The sequence below is a fragment of the Oncorhynchus nerka genome, linkage group LG25, assembly GCF_034236695.1.
Source record: "Oncorhynchus nerka isolate Pitt River linkage group LG25, Oner_Uvic_2.0, whole genome shotgun sequence".
In the NCBI taxonomy this organism is placed as follows: Eukaryota; Metazoa; Chordata; class Actinopteri; order Salmoniformes; family Salmonidae; genus Oncorhynchus; species Oncorhynchus nerka.
The window spans coordinates 17,552,907-17,574,720 of NC_088420.1; the positions used below are offsets into that span (position 1 = coordinate 17,552,907).

At 44.8% G+C, this 21,814-nt stretch overlaps 1 pseudogene; it reads left to right on the plus strand.

Moving 5' to 3' along the window:
• Window positions 1–21,814, plus strand: part of LOC115109093 (roquin-1-like) — a 35,473-nt pseudogene that overhangs the window by 3,154 nt on the left and 10,505 nt on the right.

Here is a 21,814-nt window from a genome sequence, read left to right on the forward strand (position 1 = left end):
TTCTGGCTCTGCATACTAGCTAACCAGTACCAGCATCAGGGAGTATCTTCTACATTGAAAATCAGTACCGTACTAGTCTGATCTGTCTGTTTACGCATGTCGTACCAGATGCATTTCCTTCATATTGTTCATTTCCTTTTGCTGTGAGTGTTGTTCATTATCATGAACAAGGTTCATTACTGACTGCTTTGTCACTATTGAGAGCACTACTTTTGTAAAGTAGGCCTACACAGCAGGCTTTTTGTACTGGCATCCTTAGATGTTCTTGCTATTAATTTCTAGAGGAAAAGGGAGTTGACATGGACTAGTAGGTGAGCATGTAGCAGCATATGCTTGTTTGGGTCTACTACAGGCTCAGACATGCTTCATAGTTGGCGTGTGATTACACAATTATTTATTGGAGTGACTCGTTTGGTTATTTCATGATAGTCACACTATATTAGGTTTGCGTATATTAGTCATGTGAAACACCATGCTTTGATATGTAGTGCTTGAATTGAAATAGATTTGCATTCACTTTTTGATGTAAACAGAACTTTCCATACATGTTTGGCCATGGAAGTGGTGGTCAGAAAGTGACTTTTTGGGCCTGAATGCCACTGGAAAAGATAAATGGTTGAGTTTGATATTATTTAAAAGCTTACAAACAGGGTTGTTTCTTGTGAACAGTTTTTAAATCAATGTTCTGAAATGTTTAACCTTTTAACATCTATCTAAAAACGCATAAACTCAGATTTTTTCAAATCTCTTCCAACCATTTGTAATTTAGCTGGTACACCATTGAAATTTTAAATGGTGTATTGAATTGACATTTTCATTTCTTATTATTACCACAAAAATGGTCATCGGTCCACACACTGTCAAATGACAACTTGGTAATGTCTATTCTATATTTCTATGACTTCAATAGGTTTCCTATGGAGGATTGTCAGTATAATTTAAAACAACAAATATTCAAATTTAACTCAAGATTCTCTGATGTGTGGATCTCCTTTCTTTGTGGTACCATTTGAAAGTTGAAATGTCAACTTTCAAAGGCACTGGCCTACACACAGTACCCCATAATATCAAAGTGGAATCATGTTTTTAGACATTTTACAAGTTTAATAAAAAATTAAAAGCTGAAAAGGCACAAGTTCAGGATAAAAGCTGAAATGTCTTGAGTTAAGTATACAACCCCTTATGGCAAGCCTAAATAAGTTCAGGATAAAACATTTGCTTAACTAGTTACATACACTACTGGTCAAAAGTTTTAGAACACCTACTCCTTAAAGGGTTTTTCTTTTCTTTTTACTATTTTCTACATTGTAGAATAATAGTGAAGACATCAAAACTATGAAATAACACACATGGAATCATGTAGTAACCAAAAAATGGTTAAACAAATCAAAATATATTTGAAATTCCTCAAATAGCCACCCACTGCCTTGATGACAGCTTTTGCACACTCTTGGCATTCTCTCAACTAGCTTCACCTGGAATGCTTTCCCAACAGTCTTGAAGGAGTTCCCACATAAGCTGAGCACTTGTCTGCTTTTCCTTCACTATTATTACATGATTCCATGTGTTATTTCATAGTTTCGATGTCTTCACTATTATTCTACAATGTAGAAATTAGTTTAAAAATAAATACAAAAAACTTGAATGAGTATGTGTTCTACAACTTTTGACTGGTAGTATAAATTGCATGGGCTCTGCAATAATAGTGTTTAACATGAGTTTTGAATGACGACATCTCTGTACCCCACCCAATTATCTGTAAGGTCCCTCAGTCGAGCAGTGAAATTCAACCACAAAGACCAGGGAGATTCGTGACCTGAAAATAGTTGTCTAACAATGATCAACAACCAATTTGACAAAACTTGAAGAATTTTTAAAAGAATAATGGGCAAATGTTGCACAATCCATGTTTGGAAAGCTCTTGGAGACTTACCCAGAAAGACTCACAGCTATAATCACAGCCAAAGGTGATTTTTAACATGTATTGACTCAGGGGGTTGAATACTCATCTAATCAAGATATATTAGTGTTTTATTTTTTAACAAATGTTAGAATTTTTATGCCACTTTCATTAGAGTATTTTGTGTAGATAGTTGACAATTAAATCTATTTTAATCCTACTGTTTAACACCACAATGTGGAGAATGTCAAGGTGTGTGAATACTTTATGAAGGCAATGTAGAAACGTACCATTGTTACATATTTAGACTGGTGCTAGAGCATAATGAATAGAAGGTTGAAAAGTTGCAGAATTGTCCTTTAATGTAATTCTCCTAACCTTTGTCGTTGTAGTTGTCTTAACCACCAACATAAATTCTCCCTGTTATTCTCCTTTGTTACAACACAACCAGATTTCAGAGAAAGATGTACTGAGTGTAAAAAACATTTGGAACACCTTCCTAATATTGATTTGCACCCGCCTTTGCCCTCAGAACAGCCTCAATTTGTCTGGGCCTGCTACAAGGTATCAAGCGTTCCACAGGAATGCTGGCTCATGTTGGCTCCATGATTCCCACAGTTGTGTCACATTAGCTGGATGTCCTTTGGGTGTTGGATCATTCTTGATACACATGGGGAAACGGTTTTAAAGTGGAAAAACTCAGCAGAGTTGCAGTTCTTGACACACTCAAACCGGTACGCCTGGCATCTACTACCATACCCTGTTCAAAGACACTGAAATATTTTGTCTTGCACATAAACAATCCATGTCTCATTTGTCTCAAGGCTTAAAAATTCTTCTTAAACCTGTCTTCCCTTCATCTACACTGATTTTGAAGTGGATGTAACAAGTGCCATCAATAAAGGATCATAGCTTTCTCTTGGTTTCACCTGGTCAGTCTCATGGAAAGATGTGTTCGTAATGTTTTGTACACTCTGTGTATAATACTACACGTCCTCCAAGATTTATGATAAGTTATGTCATCCAATCCGTATGCTTTTGTACGACCAGGTAAGACGTATGATTATTGTACGACTGCTATTCCATTCGTAATGTATCATACTAAATGAAGGCGAACATATTTGCGTACCAAATCTTCCGAATTGCCCTGAGGCCAGGTTGAACATCTAGCCTAGGGGTTCACTTGCTGTAGCTGAAATGTGGACATTCAGTTATAGTAACCTGTTCTTATGCAGTAACAAGATACTGTCACTCCCCATTGAAACCCCAAACTTCCTGTTTTGAGATGAGTGCTTGTTATTGGACTAGGGAGGGTCCTAAAATAGCCGGAACAAGTAAATAATCAGCCTTCTGGCATTTAATGACACTGCTGGGGCAGGGAACACCCCAACATTCCCTGACCCCAGTGTGAAGACAAATCGGGAAGTTTTTTGACATCCTGCTGGTTTTGTCCTTTTACTGGAAGGGCAGCCAGGTGAATCAAGTTCAGAACATCGTTGGGTAGTTAAGCAAATTTGAATGTTTTTTCTTCCCACATGTTTAACCTGTTTCCCGTTTGGTGTATGTAGTTGAAATGCTTACTGTTCTGTTTCACTTTGTCTTTCAGGTCATACCACATACTGAGTGTTCATAATGTCTGAACAATTAGATGAAAATTGATGTTCGGAATAGTTTTATTTTATTACAGTGGAATCTGTCAGATCTTTTGCATCACTCTGTTTTTTCGAAAAGAAAACAAACCCCACGCGACAACACACTTTAGGATCTACCTTTCTTTGAAAAAGAAAGCATCTGTCGAAGCTACAGTGCTTCCCCAGAGACCTCCGTGGGTGACGATGCCTGTGCAAGCGCCACAATGGACGGAATTCCTGCTGTGTCCCATCTGCACACAGCTGTTCGAGGAGAGCCTCCGCAAGCCCATCAGCCTGGGCTGCGGCCACACCGTCTGCAAGATGTGCCTGAACAAGCTGCATCGCAAGGCCTGCCCCTTCGACCAGACGGCTATCGCCACCGACATTGAGCTGCTGCCAGTCAACACAGCCCTGCTGCAGCTGGTGGGAGGACAGGTGAGACAGACGCTAGGTTGGTACTACTCAGGTGAGACGCTAGGCAAGGCTATACAACGGGTGTATATTTGACTGAAATACTTACAAGCACTTTCCCAACAATGCAGTTTAAAAAGTAAGAAAATTAGCAAATAAAAATAGTAACACAAATAAAAATAACAAGGCTAGATACACAAGATGTACCGAGTCAATGTGCAGGGTTACGAGGTAGTTGAGATAATACAGTGCATTTGGAAAATATTCAGACCCCTTGACTTTCATCACATTTTGTTACGTTACAGCCTTATTCTAAAATGTATTTAGAATGTTTTCCTTCAATCTACACACAATACCCCATATTGACAAAGTGAAAACAGGTTTTTAGAACTTTTAGGAAATGTATTAAACATAAAACTACTTTATTTACATAATTATTCAGACCCTTTGCTATGAGACTTGAATTTGAACTCCGGTGCATCCTGTTTCCATTTCTCATCCTTGATGTTTCTACAACTTGATTGGAGTCCACCTGTTGTAAATTCAATTGATTGGACATGATTTGGAAAGGCACACACCTGTGTATGTAAGGTCCCACGGTTGACAGTGCATGTCAGAATAAAATCCAAGCCATGAGGTCAAAGGAATTGTCCGTAGGGCTCAGAGACAGGATTGTGTCGAGGCACAGATCTGGGGAAGGGTACCAAAATATTTCTGCAGCATTGAAGGTCCTCAAGAACACAGTGACCTCCATCATTCTTCAATGGAAGTTTGGAACCACCAAGACTCTTCCTAGAGCTGGCCGCCTGTCTAAACTGAGCAATCGGGGGAGAAAGGCCTTGGTCAGGGTGGTGACCAAAAACCCAATGGTCATTCTGACAAAGCTCCAGAGTTCCTCTGTGGAGATGGTTGTCCTTCTGGAAGGTTCTCCCATCTCTGCAGCACTCCACCAATCAGGCCTCTATGGGGGAGTGGCCAGACGGAAGCCACTCCTGAGTGAAAAGCACCATTTTCCAACTCCATGATGGTGGCTAATGCAACTTCCTGATATTGTGCCCTGCTTTCAGTCAGGGGTAAACAACAGACTGCTGCAACCTGATTGGCAGAATGCGATACGCAACTTCCGGGACTAGCATTTCGAGGCGTTAGCCACTTCAGCATGGTTGTGGAAAATTGTGTTCCATAAAGGAAAGTATGTATGTCCCCTCGTGGTTTCTTGCCATTTTTAAAATCTAGTTAACGGGGAAGTCAATGAATGGAGAATCCTTTAGGTACGAACCGGTCCACAGGGGATACGAGTGTATTGCCGGCTGCATACAATGCGTTTGTCGGTAAGATGGAAACGACTCAATATTGCCATCTGCCGGCCTTTGGGCTAAGTGTATTTCAGTGTGTTCTAGACCTGTGTCAGTGGTCTTCATCTCTCTAGGTCACCCAGAGCATTTGGGACCATCTGCCAATATGGCTGGTAAGCTTAGACATTTCCCAGCCAGTGCCAAAATCTACCAGCATTTGGCTGGTGTTATTTTTGCCTCCATAATCCCAAACAAACAGCCTTTGAAAAGGAGCTCACAAAGGTCTGCATTTGATTTCTCTGCGAACTATTGCAGTTTCATCCACAAGCACATGAAAGGGGAAGACTACAATGACCGTGTGAGACTGCCTGTGTATTTCTCTTAGTGTGTGTACGCACACGTGTCACATCTGTGTTTGTGTGTTCTCACAACACATACAAGAGTGCCCTTTAGTTCTCTGATATGAGGAAAAGGGAAACTAGATCTGTCCCTATCAAGTGGTTCAAAAGATACTGGATGTAAATGACTTCCTGTTTTGGATGGCTTGTTCTCTACTCTGGCTTTTGGGAAATGATGGCACAGTATACTGAGTCCTAGATCTGTTTGTACTGTCTGACCAACTCTAATGGTCATGCCCACATTATCTGGGACCAGGCTACAATGCACCCCCATTGGATATGAATGCCAGGCAATCTGGATAGACTCTTGGGGCAATATCTCAATCCTTTGGCGTACAAATCTTCTGTTGATACCAAAGTCTTAGAAGAACCGTGCAGATTTTTTTATTTATATTTATTTTATTTTACCTTTATTTAACCAGGTAGGCCAGTTGAGAACAAGTTCTAATGTACAACTGTGACCTCGCCAAGATAAAGCAAAGCAGTGCAACAAAAACAACACAGAATTACACATAAACGTACAGTCAATAACAAAATTAGGGGGAAAGATCTATGTACAGTGTGTACAAATGTAGGGAGGTAGGCAATAAATAGGCCATAGTGGTGAAATAATTATAATTTAGCATTAACACTGGAGTGATAGATGTGCAAGTCGAGATACTGGGGTGCAAAAGAGCAAGAAGATAAATAATAATATGGGGATGAGGTAGATGGGTGTGCTATTTACAGATTGGCTGTGTACAGGTACAGTGATCGGTAAGCTGCTCTGACAGCCTATGCTTAAAGTTAGAGAGGGCAATATAAGGCTTCAGTGATTTTTGCAATTAGTTCCAGTCATTGGCAGCATAGAACTGGAAGGAGAGGCAGCCAAAGGAAGTGTTGGCTTTGGGGATGACTAGTGAAATATACCTGCTGGAGCGTGTGCTACGGGTGGGTGTTGCTATGGTGACCAGTGAGCTGAGATAAGGTGGAACTTTACAGAGCAAAGACTTATAGATGACATGTCGCCAAACCCACTGGCTCCGAATATGTAGTGAGGGCCAGCCAACGAGAGCATACAGGTCGCAGTGGTGGGTAGTATATGGGGCTTTGGTGACAAAACGGATGGCACTGTGATAGACTATATCCAGTTTACTTAGTAGAGTGTTGGGGGCTATTTTGCAAATGACATCGCCGAAGTCAAGGATCGGTAGGATAGTCTGTTTTACGAGGGCATGTTTGGCAGCATGAGTGAAGGAGGCTTTGTTGCGAAATAGGAAGCCCATTCTAGATTTAATTTTGGATTGGAGATGCTTAATGTGAGCATGGAAGGAGAGTTTACAGTCTAACCAGACACCTAGGTATTTGTAGTTGTCCACATATTCTAGGTCAGAAACGTCCAGAGTAGTGATGCTAGTCGTGCGGGGGGGTTGGGGCAGCAATCAGTTGAAGAACATGCACTTAGTTTTACTAGATACTATCCCATCCCCACACTTCTGTGAGGGGGGGTCATTTACACTTGTTTGTCAGGTTGCAATCGACGGTTCATTCGATCATGTGTCAGATGTTTGCGGAGACCATTTTCAGGATTGTGCTTCTCTTATGGATTGTTTAAGGAGCGTTCTGAACCATCTCACTATATTCCCCATTTGGGATATTTCAGATGTGTTAAGAAGATGGACAGGGACTCTGCTGCCCTAGCTTCAGGGGGAAGCTGGTTTCACCATTGAGGTGCCAGGACAGAGAAGAGCTTGGGCTGAGTGGGAGCTGCCCTCCCGTAGGGGTGGGGGGCAAGAGACCAGAGGTGGCTGAACAGTCTACTTGGGTTGATGTGTAGGGTTTGAGCAGAACCTTAAGGTAGGGACTCTGTCCGTAGTTATGTACCATGGCCTTGTAGTGGATCCGAGCTTCGACTGGAAGCCAGTGGAATCTACAGAGGAGGGAATTTAGGAAGATTGAACACCAGGCGGGCTGCAGCGTTTTGGATCATTTTCAGGGGTTTGATGGCACAAGCGGGGAGCCCAGCCAACAGTGAGTTGCAGTAATCCAGACGGGAGAGGACAAGTGCCTGGATTAGGACCTGCGGCGCTTCCTGTGTGCCTTAGGGTCGTACTCTATGGATGTTGTAGAGCAGGAGCGAGTCATTGCTTTGATGTTTGCAGAGAATGATAGGGTGTTGTCCAGGGTCACACCAAGGTTCTTTGCACTCTGGGAGGGGGACACTGTGGAGGTGTCAACTGTGATTGAGAGGTCTTGGAGCGGGCAGGCCTTCCCCGGAAGGAAGAGCAGCTCCGTCGTGTCGACGTTGAGCTTGAGGTGGTGAACCGACATCCAAGCTGAGATATCTGCCAGGCAAGTGGAGATGCATGTCAGAAAGATAAAAGTAGTTGAGGGCAATCCACATACCAATGATAGGAGAGACCATGTGAGGATATGATGCAACTGAGTGACTTTGTGTAATAGCGTGAAAAGGAGAGGGTCTAGAACCGAGCCCTGAGGGACACCAGTAGTGAGAGTATGTGGTGCAGACACAGATCCTCTCCATGTCACCTCGTAGGAGCGGCCTGCCAGGTAGGATGCAAGAGTGTGTAGAGCTTGAGACACTCAGCCCTGAGAGGGTGAGGAGGAGATTCTGATGGTTCACGGTGTCAAAGGCAGCAGATAGATCTAGGAGGATGAGAACAGAGAGAGTCAGTTTTGGCACTGCGGAGAGCCTCCGTGACAAAGAGAAGAGCGATCTCGGTTGAGTGACCCATCTTGAAGCCTGACTGGTTAGGGTCAAGAATATTGTTCTGAGAGAGATGGCGAGAGAGCTGGTCAGCACAAGTGTTTTGGAAAGAAAAGCAAGAAGTGGTACTGTCCTTTTTTTGACGTCAGGGGTCGAGTGTTGGTTTCTTGAGAAGGGATGCAGACAGTGATGAAGGAAGTGAAGAATGGGAGAAGGTCCCCAGAGATGGTCTGAAGGAGGTGATGGGGACAAGCGGGCAGGTTGTCGGGTGGCCAGGCCTCACTAGTCGCAGGATTTTTGAAAGCGGTTGACAGTCGTTCGCAGGGAGCGGGTGGATGATTGGGGGAGAAGGTGGAAAATGGTTTCCTAGGGTTAGAGGCAGAAGCTTGACATTTTGTGATAAAGTGGCTTCAGTAGCGGATACAGAGGAATATAAGGTAGGGAGGAGGGAGTGAAAGGATGATGTGTCCTCCGGAAGTTTAATTTTCCTCAGCTACCCACAGCTCTGTTCTGTAAGCTTGCAGTGAGTCACCATGGAGCAGTAGAGGAGGGCCGAGCTGGCCGGGAGGAAAGGGGAGATTGCGAGTCATAGGATGCGGAAAGGGAAGATGGTAGGGTCGACGAGGCAGAATCAGGAGACATGTGGGAGAAGGATTTAGCAGATGATGGGATAGAAGAGGAGAGGAGTGGGAAAGAGAGTGGCGATGGTGCATGACCATCTGGGTAGGGGCTAAGGGATGGATGAGAGGGATGGGGTTGCCATGAGATTAGTAGGCGAACAACCTCTAGTAAAGATGAGGTCAAACGTATTGCCTGCCTTGTGAGTGGGAGGGGACTGGGAAAGTGTGAGATCCAGGGGCAAAGAAAGAGTTGGAGAGAAATTAATCAAAGGCAGATGCCAGAAGGTTGGAAGTTGTGAAGTATGAAGAGCAGTGAGCCATCATCAGAAAGTTAGATTATCAAGGTGTCAAGCACTTTGAGGAACTCTCAAAAGGGTACCTGGTGTGCGATAGGGTTGGGCGATATCCACATTTTCGTACAGTTTCTGTTCCATACCAGGGTATACAGTATTAACGGATATGCACATAATTAAAAAATAATAATAATTTAAGTACCAAACTATTTAGGCAACAAGGATCTTGATCCAGGAAAGGATTGAATGCTGTAACCAAGAGGCTTGATTTTTGACGCCTAGCCACTTAGCTAGCAAGTTAGCAAACCCAATGCACAGCTGGAGCTCTGAGCTGGATATAATTTATTTGACACATCTTAGATTTCTTATAATTATACCTAACTTATAAGCAGCGGTGTAGCACGCAGCCCCAGAGAGAGCAGCTGTGGAAGCAGTATTCTCTGGGGTAATCCATGTCTTCGTCAGGGCCAAAAAGTCAATGGACTGAAGGGCAGCATAGGGTGAGAAACTCAGCGTTCTTGACCGCAGAATGCTGCCGGAGTGCAGGATTCCACATGGGTTGTGCGCGCAGGGTACATTAAATTAGAAGGGTTGCAGCCAAGGGGTGGGGAGTGTATAATGCCTACAGGGAGAGGAGGGAACTGGGATAGAAAACACACACGCGCACACAGTTGCCAAAGCTACAAAATGAGAATCTGAAAATGACTAGGTAAGATACTCAAGTGAGAGTGGAGCCCTCCTCTCTTTCCTTCCTCCAATAAATCTGCAGAACAGTCTTTGTTTCGGCAACGGTCTTCGTTTTGACAACGAGACCGCCGCTGACACTGATTACCAAAACCTCAACAGTCACAAATTGCCCTGCCTCTTTATCCTGGTTGATGTGTCAACAATCATCTGCAAGTTATGAGCAGTCAGCAGTTCACACCACAAGTACGCAACTGGGGAGACATACAGCACTTAAAGCAGATGGCCCTAGATAGCAAAAAGACTACTAGACAGCAACTAAAATTATACTTAACACTCCTGGAGATATCAGGAGTCCTCTAGCTATAGATTTAAGTATTTGTTTCTCTCTTTTTGCACACACACACTATAAATGTAAGCTGCATTTCAACGTGTGTGTTTTGACCTTGGTGTATTCTTTTCTCTCCCCAGGTGCCCAAACGGCAGCCGACCACCTTGGTGACAGGGGCAGAGGACATAGCCCACTATGAGAAAGCCAGTGAGTGTGTGGAGGAGCTGGCTCAGTACCTGAAACCCCTGAGCAACAGCAGAGGTCAGTCAGATGCCACCTCATCCTGCTACAGTCACAAACATTGCTCATGAATTGTGGGACAAGCCTCTTAATTGCTCAACATATCATATTTAATAGCAACAGTTTCAACCACTCCCCCTTTTTTTATCCACTCACAATCCTCATTCTAGTCTTCTTGCTTTAACAGGCATCATCTTGAATGGTGCTTTCTCTCTCTCCCTCATCTTGAATGGTGCTTTCTCTCTCTCCCTCATCTTGAATGGTGCTTTCTCTCTCTCCCTCATCTTGAATGGTGCTTTCTCTCTCTCCCTCATCTTGAATGGTCTCCCTCATCTCTCTCCCTCATCTTGAATGGTGCTTTCTCTCTCTCCCTCATCTTGAATGGTGCTTTCTCTCTCTCCCTCATCTTGAATGGTGCTCCCTCATCTTGAATGGTGCTTTCTCTCTCTCCCTCATCTTGAATGGTGCTTTCTCTCTCTCCCTCATCTTGAATGGTGCTTTCTCTCTCTCCCTCATCTTGAATGGTGCTTTCTCTCTCTCCCTCATCTTGAATGGTGCTTTCTCTCTCTCCCTCATCTTGAATGGTGCTTTCTCTCTCCCTCATCTTGAATGGTGCTTTCTCTCTCCCTCATCTTGAATGGTGCTTTCTCTCTCTCCCTCATCTTGAATGGTGCTTTCTCTCTCTCTCCCTCATCTTGAATGGTGCTTTCTCTCTCCTCATCCATTTGCTTTGATACTCGTGTTTTGCTGTTCCACAATTTCCTCCTTATTGTTCACACTGGTTGTAAGTTGCTATGAATAAGCCTCTCTCACACTTCATCCTCTCCTCCAGGTGTGGGGCTGAGCACCAGCAGCGCCCAGAGTTCTCTGAGTCGGCCCATGCAGAGGAAGCTGGTGACCCTGGTGCACTGTCAGCTGGTGGAGGAGGAGGGCCGGGTAAGGGCCACGCGGGCGGCCAGGTCTCTGGGGGAGCGCACCGTCACTGAGCTCATTCTGCAGCACCAGAACCCCCAGCAGCTCTCCTCCAACCTGTGGGCTGCAGTCAGGGCAAGGGGCTGCCAGTTTCTCGGCCCAGGTAACACGTATACAATAGCGACGTGCCACTGACATTCTGTGTTTTGAGTGGTGCAAAATCCATTTGTCACTTAAATCTCGCTGGATTGATTTGCTTTCATTTTACTCCTGTGACTCTTTCGTACTCTTGCCTGTTCTTTTCCGCCCGTTAATGTTACAACCTCTGAAATGTTTGTAATGACCTGTCATACACACCCCGGTAATGGATGAACAGGGACCAAAGGGAATACATTGTCTTTCGGTTTTGTCTTGAACAATGCTAAAGCTTGGTTGGGGATTTAAAGCATCGTCTCGACACTTACATCACAAGAAATAGGATAACTTAATTTTGATGGGTGTTCATTTTTTGTGGAATTGAGAAAAATATATAATTTAATAGTTGAAATGATTACACATTAGATGCTCTGAAATGAAAGCAACTTCCGAAAACGAACACTTGGATTATAGGGATATTATGTCTTATCTCAAGTATAATGTGACGTGTGTGTACACCTTATATATAATCTAGAGCTGAGCATGTTGATTTTTAATCTGAGAGTATCCTGCTATTGACACTTGTTTTATGCAACTGCGCATTTGACTGCAGGTCGGTGTAGACAGAGCAAGTTTTAGGTGGTTCGAGCCCTGTCCCACCCCGTTATGTTAATAGTTTTATATATGCAAATACACCCAATGTATTTACGCAAATTAGGCACATTTTATTTGAACATAAAATCTAAAGTCTGGGCCCAAATGACATGTCAATGAATCTCATCTGAGGAAAAATGGTAAGCATATGTTGCGCTGTCTGTTGTAGCGATGCAGGAGGAGGCTCTGAAGCTGGTGCTTTTGGCTCTGGAGGACGGCTCCGCTCTATCCAGGAAGGTCCTGGTGCTGTTTGTGGTCCAGAGGTTAGAGCCACGCTTCCCCCAGGCCTCCAAGACCAGCATAGGCCACGTGGTGCAGCTCCTCTACAGGGCCTCCTGCTTTAAGGTAGGTCTGACACGACCTACAAAAGGTGGTGTACAAAGTACTCAATTGTCATACTTGAGTAAAGTAAATAGAAAATGACTCAAGTGAAATTCACAGTAAAATACTACTTAGGTAAAAGTAGCCACCCTTGACCTTGATGACAGCTTTGCACACTCTTGGCATTCTCAACCAGCTTCACCTGGAATGCTTTTCCAACAGTCTTGGAGTTCCCACATATGCTGGACACTTGTTGGCTGCTTTTCCTTCACTCTGTGGTCCAACTCATCCCAAACCATCTCAATTGGGTTGAGGTCAGGTGATTGGAGGCCAGGTCATCTGATGCAGCACTCCATTACTCTCCTTGGTCAAATAGCCCTTACACAGCCTGGAGGTGTGTTGGGTCATTGTCCTGTTGAAAAACAAATGATGGGATGGTGTACCGCTGTGGTAGCCATGTTGATTAAGTGTGCCTTGAATTCAGAATAAATCAGTGTCACCAGCAAAGCACCGTCACACATCCTCCTTCATGCTTTACGGTGGGAACCACACATGCGGCGATCATCCGTTCGCCTACTCTGTGTCTCACAAAGACACTGTGGTTGGAACCAAAAATCTAAAATCTGGACTCAAACCAAAGGACAGATTTCCACTGGTCTAATGTCCATTGTTTCTTGACCCAAGCAAGTCTCTTCTTCTTATTGGTGTCCTTTTTAGTAGTGGTTTCTTTGCAGAAATTCGACCATGAAGACCTGATGGGAAGGAAAGTGCTACAGTGTCGCAAAAGATTCATGTGCTTGAAGGCGTGTATGCGTTGGAGTGCTTCATCTGTTCCAATCAGCCCGAGATGAACTAGGATTGCCCGGTTGGAATGCTATTCGTTTTGTACGTTTATAACATCCTGAAGATTGATTCTGCACTTAGTTTGACCAGTTTCGTCGACCTGTAATATGTAATTTGGAAGTTTTGATGCAAAATTATCCTGGACCAGAAGTCATTTTTTGGGGCATTTGAGCTGAAAGTGGTAGCAGATGCAGCTACATGGACACTAGAATTGAACATTATGAAACAAAACCATTTATTGTTGAACTAGGACTCCTTGCACTACATTCTGATTGAAGACCATCAAAGATAAGGGAATATTTATGTTGTAATTTTGTATTTCTGTTGACTCCAACATAGAGGAGAAATATTGTTACGTCTGAGCGCTGTCTCAGATTATTGCAATGTTAGGCTTTTTCCGTAACGCTAAAAAAAATGTGACACAGCGGTTGCATTAAAGTAATGATGGACTGTCATTTATCTTTGCTTATTTGAGCTGTACTTGCCATAATATGGACTTGGTCTTTTACCAAATAGGACTATCTTCTGTATACCCCTACCTTGTCACAACACAACTGATTGGCTCAAATACATTAAGAAGGAAAGAAATTCCACAAATCAACTTTTATGAAGGCACACCTGTTAATTGAATTGCATTCCATGTGATGACCTCATGAAGCTGGTTGAGAGAATGCCAAGAGTATGCAAAGCTGTCAAGGCAAAGGGTGGCTACTTTGAAGAATCTGAAATATAAAATATATTTAGTTTTGTTTAACTTTTCTAGGGTAGGGGGCAGCATTTGGAATTTTGGATGAAAAGCATGCTCAAATTAAACTGCCTTCTACTCAGGCCCAGAAGATAGGATATGCATATAGAAAACACTCTAAAGTTTCCAAAACTGTTAAAATAATGTCTGTGAGAATAACAGAACTGATTTGGCATGCGAAAACCTGAGAAAAATCCATTCAGGAAGTAGGATTTTCTTTTTTTTTGTAGTTTCCGATTCAATGCCATTACAGTATCCATCGACTTAGGACTCAAATTGCAGTTCCTATGCCTTCCACTAGATGTTAACAGTCTTTAGAAATGGTTTCAGGCTTCTATTCTGAAAAATGAGGGATTAAGAGCAGTCTGAATGAGTGGACCCTGCTGTGTCACAGAGCTTTTTCATGCACGTGACCGAGAGTGCCTTTCTTGTTTACCTTTTATATTGACGACGTTATTGTCCGGTTGAAATATTATCGATTTATTTAGGCTAAAAACAACCTGAGGTTTGAATATAAACATCGTTTGACATGTTTCTATGAACTTCACGGATACAATTTGGATTTTTTTTGTCTGCATGTTGTGACTGCGTTTGAGCCTGTGGATTACTGAAGAAAACGCGCAAACAAAACTGAGGTTTTCGGATATAAAGAGAGACTTTATCGAACAAAAGGAACATTTACTGAATAAATAATGTCTTCTGAGTGCAAACATATGAAGATCATCAAAGGTAAGTGATTAATTTGATCTCTATTTCTGACTTGTGTAACTCTTCTACTTGGCTGGTTACTGTTTGTAATGATTTTTCTGCTGGGCTATCTTCTCAAATAATTGTAAGGTATGCTTTCGCTGTAAAGCATTTTTGAAATCTGACACTGTGGTTGGATTCACAAGAAGTTAATCTTTAAACCTATGTAAAATAGTTGTATCTTTTCTGAATTTTTATGAGTATTTCTGTATTTGAACTTGGCGCTCTGCAACCTCACTGGATGTTGGCCAGGTGGGACGCTAGTCCCACATACCCTAGAGAGGTTAACACTTTTTTGGTTACTACATGATTCCATATGTGTTATTTCATAGTTTTGATGGCTTCACTATTATTCTACAATGTAGAAAATAGTAAAAATAAAGAAACCCTTGAATGAGAATGTGTGTTCAAACCTTTGACTGGTACTGTACACCCATGCAAACATACACATGGCCGTGATCTGACTGACGGTGTCTCGGAGAGAGTTGTGATATGCAACAAAAAAAAAGTTACATTCACACATGCGTATTAATTAACAAATATGAGAACCCACCAAATTGTTAATTCTTATTACATGATTCTAAGACCAGCATAGGCCATGCGGTGCAGCTCCTTTAGAGACTACTGCTTTAGGGCACGCAACTGAAAAGGTTTTAACATTTTAACAGAAAATGAAAATGGGAGGTAAGTCCTCCAAGTCCCTTTCAGTGCATTTTCTTCCTATCCGTGTAGTCAGTCTAATAAGCACAACTCAGATGTATCTGCCCTGATTTTGTCCTCTGTCATCCCGTGTATTCAGGTGACCAAGCGTGACGAGGACTCGTCCCTGATGCAGTTGAAGGAGGACTTCTGGACGTACGAGGCGCTGCGGCGCGAACACGACTCCCAGATCGTCCAGATCGCAATGGAGGGGGGCCTCCGCATCGCCCCTGACCAGTGGTCTTCCCTGCTGTACGGGGACCAGTCGCACAAGTCCCACATGCAGTCCATCATTGACAAGGTGTGTAGGAAGTGTGTGTTTTTATGTGATGGACCACATTTTGCTATAACATGACTGTTGTCCTAGCCATAGTGGTGTTGCTGTAAATTGAACAGGGATTTTGTGTGTGTGTGTCAGTTGCAGACGCCAGCGTCATTTGCTCAGAGTGTTCAGGAGCTGACCATCGCCCTGCAGAGGACAGGTGACCCGGCCAACCTGAACCGCCTGCGACCACACCTGGAGCTGCTAGCCAACATCGACCCAAGTCCAGGTTGCTCCATTTTACATCGCACCACTACCCTTTTTACAGTATTGTGCTGGCTCTATTTTATTGTCAGCTCAGTACAGCTTTATTTGGCTTGATTCAGCTCAGCAGTGTGAGAAGCCATCAACACTCTCACTTTAAAAATGTGGAGTAAGTTGTATACCTTTTCAGCTCAGTAAAAGAAACCCAAATTGAAATGCTTTTTTAAATGTAAGCAACATTGTGCCATACATTAATAGTGCCTGTTAGTGCTCTTCCAGGAATAACGCATCTAACTGAAAAATACCTGTCTTGTCCTCCATCTTAGACTCCCCTCCCCCCACGTGGGAGCTGCTGGACACGGGCTTGGTGGCAGTGAAGACTGTGGTACACGGCCTGGTGGACTTCATCCAGAACCACAGCAAGAAGGGGAGCGACCCACAACAGGTCTGAATCTAGAAACCCATACCTCAAAATAAGATCTAAATCAATAGAACAGGTCTGAAATTCTAGGTAATGCCAGGGTCATGTTCATTAGGGCATGATACGTCATTTTTCTGCCTGATGAACACGACCCATGTTTGACTCTGGAATGATACTAGTAATGGCAGTCTATGGTTGTCTGTTGGTTTATGACCATAACAGTAACAATAACAACATATTTTGGTTTGTCAATTTTAACATTTCCCCAGCCACCCCAGCACAGTAAATACAAGACGTACATGTGTCGGGACATGAAGCAGAAGGGGGGCTGTCCTCGAGGAACCAGCTGCACCTTCGCCCACTCTCAGGACGAGCTAGAAAAGTGAGTACAACTCTACACCCTGAGACACTCCCAATGGGGGATCATTGGACAGAATCCACATTTTACTTAACGGTAAATGATTTATTGATGTTTGGTGGAAAGTTAAATTCAGCACTGCTAGTGTGACAGCAATCATTAGGCCAGACACAGGTGTTGAAACCTCTTTCACTAACCATGTCTTTCTCCTTCTTTCTGAAGGTACCGTAAGATGAACAAGAGGCTGGCTGCCCGCCGGCCCCTCAGCTTATCCCTGACGCAGCTGAACGAGGTTGGCCTATTGCCCGAGGAGGTGGGGATGCTGGAGGGGCTGGCACACAAGGGCTTGACGAATGGCATGGTGGCGTCGGTCACAGGCTCCGCCCTGCCCCAGCTCATCTCCCGCGGTGCCGACCCCTCCTACGAGCCCATGATGCGGAAGTCCCAGGGAAGCCTAAGTGCCCCCAGCTCTCCTCCAGACTTGTGAGTAGATGGACATACACAGCATCTGTCACACACACACACACACACTGAAGCCCTTTGTCTTTCTCAGACTGGACCCGGTGCCTAATCGGGCCATGGCCCATCCCAGGATGGCAGTGGACCACCTGGCCATGCACAAGCAGATGCCCAGGAGGCCCTCCATGTACCCCCCTCAGCAGGGAGAACTCTTCTACCCCCCTGAGCCCAGGGCACCTCCATCAGCCCTGCAGTATGAGGCCTCCCAGAACGCCCCAGGTAAGGCAGCACAAACTATACTTTTTTGTTGTGATTTCCTTCTTTTTTTTTTGTGTAGATCTATGTATCTCGGGCTTATGACACATCAGCTGATTTAAAAACTGTTTCTCTCTGGGAGCAATTGGACTTGTATATCTCCCAGTCGTGAGGTTTCATTGTGCTTATCTAACACCAATCATGTTGTCACTATTCTGTGTCCTGTCAGGTAACCCCCCCTACCCCTACCAGCCCTCTCAGTATCCACCCCAGCCTCGCTACGTCCGAAACCCCCCTCCCACCAACGACCCGGCCTTGCCCCCTACCCCGGCACTTACCCCCAGGAGCGCCAGTGTCCCCCTCCCCTCAGCTCTCGAGTTCCCACTTCTCCAATGCCAACCCCCAAGGGTTTGCGCCTCCTCCGCATTATGATGGTCGTCGACACCCCGCCTACCCCCCTCCACCACCACAGTCCTATCCCCACCGGGAGGACCCCTCCATGCCTGCGGACGAGGCCTCCAGAGAAAGATACCTTCCTCAGGGTTACCACCCCTCTGGCCCCCACCCCAGCCACATGAGGCCCTACACCCCCAGGGTAAGAACAGGTCTGCAGTACGAGGCTCTGCTAAAGGACAGTATACATTACTATGCCACTTATGCAATTACTTTTTAGTAGTTCAGTCATCAGCCTTACTCAGATTGAGTAAATGACCTTATTCAGCTAATCACAATAAGTGTTCAGGATAAATCCACTTCAAAAATGTATTTCCATCACTGCAAAAGTACACTACAGTAAAGGTGTCCACATGTCCTGTTGTACAGGAGTCTTACAGCCGGCCCCAGCCCACTCCCAGTCTGGACTACTTGCACCGCCGACGCCAGGAGATCATGGCCCAGCTGGAAGACGGGAAGCAGGTCACTCCCCCACCCTTCACCCCCTCACCTACTCTGCCACACCACTACGAGTCCAACTACACACAGGAGGTAAGAGGGAACTCTCGGCTGGTGTCTGTGGTTATATTCAGTGGTAGCCCCAGGTGCTGTCACTGCAGTTAGTTACTTCAAAGAATAGGTCGATTTAAAAATACTGTGTTTGTGTCACAGCAACAGCAGTACTTGGAAAACTCACAAGCGTTTTCAAAGTACCGCGAGCCAGACTACGCGAGCCAGTACTCTCCTTGGTCATGTGACACTATCGGCTCCTACATTGGCAGCAAGGAGGGGAAGTCCAGAGACAGTATGGAGAGGATGGTGAGTGTCATTAATTATCTAATCCCATTCAATGTCCTGTTTGTTTGTAAAGCTTGACTGCTTTTTAACATACCAAATCTATCTAAAGCTCAAAACATTTTCCAAAGCTCATTGTCTTGCAATAGGTCAAACATCTGTTTGCATTTTTTCTTATTTGACAGATGTTAACTATTCTATAGCTCTTTTTCCTTTTACACCATGTTGACTGATTAAAGGTTACTTGCACCTTATGTACTAATCAAAGGTCACCAGAAGCCAATAGAAGTGCTGAGATTGATTGAGAACACGGTTAATTCAACAAATACTCCTTCAACTACAGTTTTCACTGGAGTGGGTCTGGTAGTTTCTCTATGCAACATTATATAACTAATTCCACTGGTTGTGGCCTCTATGGGTGTTGTAGAATGCTGAGGGGAAAGGTGTGGAAGGCAGGCGCAGGGCTGCCGAGGCCAGAGATGACGACCCTATCATCCCCTTCGGCTCTCTGCCCACCGTGTCACGCTTCGGGGTGATCTCCCGCACCCCCAAGACGGGCTACTTGACTGCCGGGCCGGGGCAGGCCATGACCCTCTCACAGGGGACCAATGGCCCCAAACACGGCGCTGCAACAGGTACAGCGAGAACTCGCACACCTTTTGGGTTTTGCTCTGTTCGCTGCATTTCGCAGAGTCTGACTGGCTCTTGTTGTCCCCCTGCAGGGTGGGGTGCTGCCGGGTACAGCCAGCCCCCTCAGGCCCACCTCAGTGAACGGCCAGTCAAGGAGAGGGAGCAGCTGACGATGGAGCTCCAGCAGGTCAATCAGCAGATCAACAAGCAGACTGCCCAGGCGGACCATCCCAGCCCGGAGGAGTGGTCGTCAGGGAACATCTCCAGCCAACAGCTGAGCCTGGAGCTCCACCATGTGGAGAGGGAGATCGGCAAGAGGACCCGCCAGATAGCCCTGGTGAGAGAGACAGAGCGGCACAGAGATGGACAAATGGAGAGGGAGAAATATATGCGCGCGCACACACACACACACACACAGCCTGCTTTGATCTCTAAAACGGCAATGTGAACACGGGCAGGGCTGAAGGAGCCCTGGGCTAATGTCACTGCTACTGCTATCCCACTTATAAAATATGAAAGAGTGAAACACAACCGAGCCCAACAAGTGCAGCTTGAAAGCTTTTCTTCTGAGACAATATTGATGTACACTCTCAAATGTACAAGCATTGTCTCCCAGTCACTATTGTGGTGAACTGACAGTGGTGCCATTGTCCCCTTGCAGGAGCACCTTGTGAGTCATGATGGGAGTGGGGCGTATAAGCTGAAGCCCACTGAGAACGGGCAGAGAGCGGAGCACTCGTTGGTCCTCAGGTAAACGGCACACAGCAAGAGTAGTTTGTTCATCTCAACTGCTGTGCCATAAGGAACCGTTAAATTTGCTCCAGAATTCTCCCTTAAACAAAATATCTAAGATAAGAAATGCTGTCTTAGAAATTACCCACATTTTCTCACATTGTTTTGAAATGGCTTTTTAAATATAAGAAGTTACAAACTACTGCCATTTGATGCTGTAAAATACACTACATTACCAAAAGTAAACTCGGCAAGCAAAGAAACGTCCCTTTTTCAGGACCCTGTCTTTCAAAAAGATCATTCGTAAAAATCCAAATGACTTCACAGATCTTCATTGTGAAGGGTTTAAATACTGTTTCCAATGCTTGTTCAATGAACCATAAGCAATTAATGAACATGCACCTGTGGAACAGGCACTAACAGCTTACAGACGGTAAGCAATTAAGGTCACAGTTATGAAAACTTAGGACACTAAAGAGGCCTTTCTACTGACTCTGGAAAACACCAAAAGAAAGATGCCCAGGGTCCCTGCTCATCTGTGTGAATGTGCCTTAGGCATGCTGCAAGGAGGCATGAGGACTGCAGATGTGGCCAGGGCAATAAATTGCAATGTCCGTACTGTGAGACGCCTAAGACAGCGCTACAGGGAGACAGGACAGACAGCTGATCGTCCTCACAGTAGCAGACCACGTGTAACACCTGCACAGGATCGGTAAATCCGAACATCACACCTGCGGGACAGGTACAGGATGGCAACAACAACTGCCCAAGTTACACCAGGAACGCACAATCCCTCCATCAGTGCTCAGACTGTCCTTAATGGGCTGAGAGAGAGAGGCAGGTCCTCAACAGACATCACCGGCAACAACGTCGCCTATGGGCACACACTCACCGTCGCTGGACTAGACAGGACTGGCAAAAAGGGCTCTTCACTGACAAGCCACGGTTTTGTCTCACCAGAGGTGATGGTCGGATTCGTGTTTATCGTCGAAGGAATGAGCGTTACAGGGTCCGTCATGGTGTGTCACATCATCATCTGTCTGCAATGACGACAAGCTCAGTCCATCTCAACTCTGTGAGTTACATGTGAAACATCCTCCTCCCTCATGTAGTACCCTTTAAAAAAAATTAAAAAAATGTGTTACCTTTATTTTACTAGGCAAGTCAGTTAAGAACAAATTCTTATTTTCAATGACGGCCTAGGAACAGTGGGTTAACTGCCTGTTCAGGGGCAGAACGACAGATTTGTACCTTGTCAGCTCGGGGTTTCGAACTTGCCACCTTTCGGTTACTAGTCCAACGCTCTAACCACTAGGCTACCCTGCCGCCCCTTCCTGCAGGCTCATCCTGACATGACCCTCCAGCATGACAATGCCACCAGCCATACTGCTCGTTCTGTGCGTGATTTCCTGCAGGACAGGAATGTCAGTGTTCTGCCATGGCCAGCGAAGAGCCTGGATCGCAATCCCATTGAGCACGTCTGGGACCTTCAAAATGTCGGAGAAATTGCAGGTGCCTTGGTGGAAGTGTGGGGTAACATCTCACAGCAAGAACTGACAAATTGGTAACATCTCACAGCAAGAACTGGCAAATTGGTGCAGTCCATGAGGAGGAGATGCTCTGTAGTACTTAGTATCTGG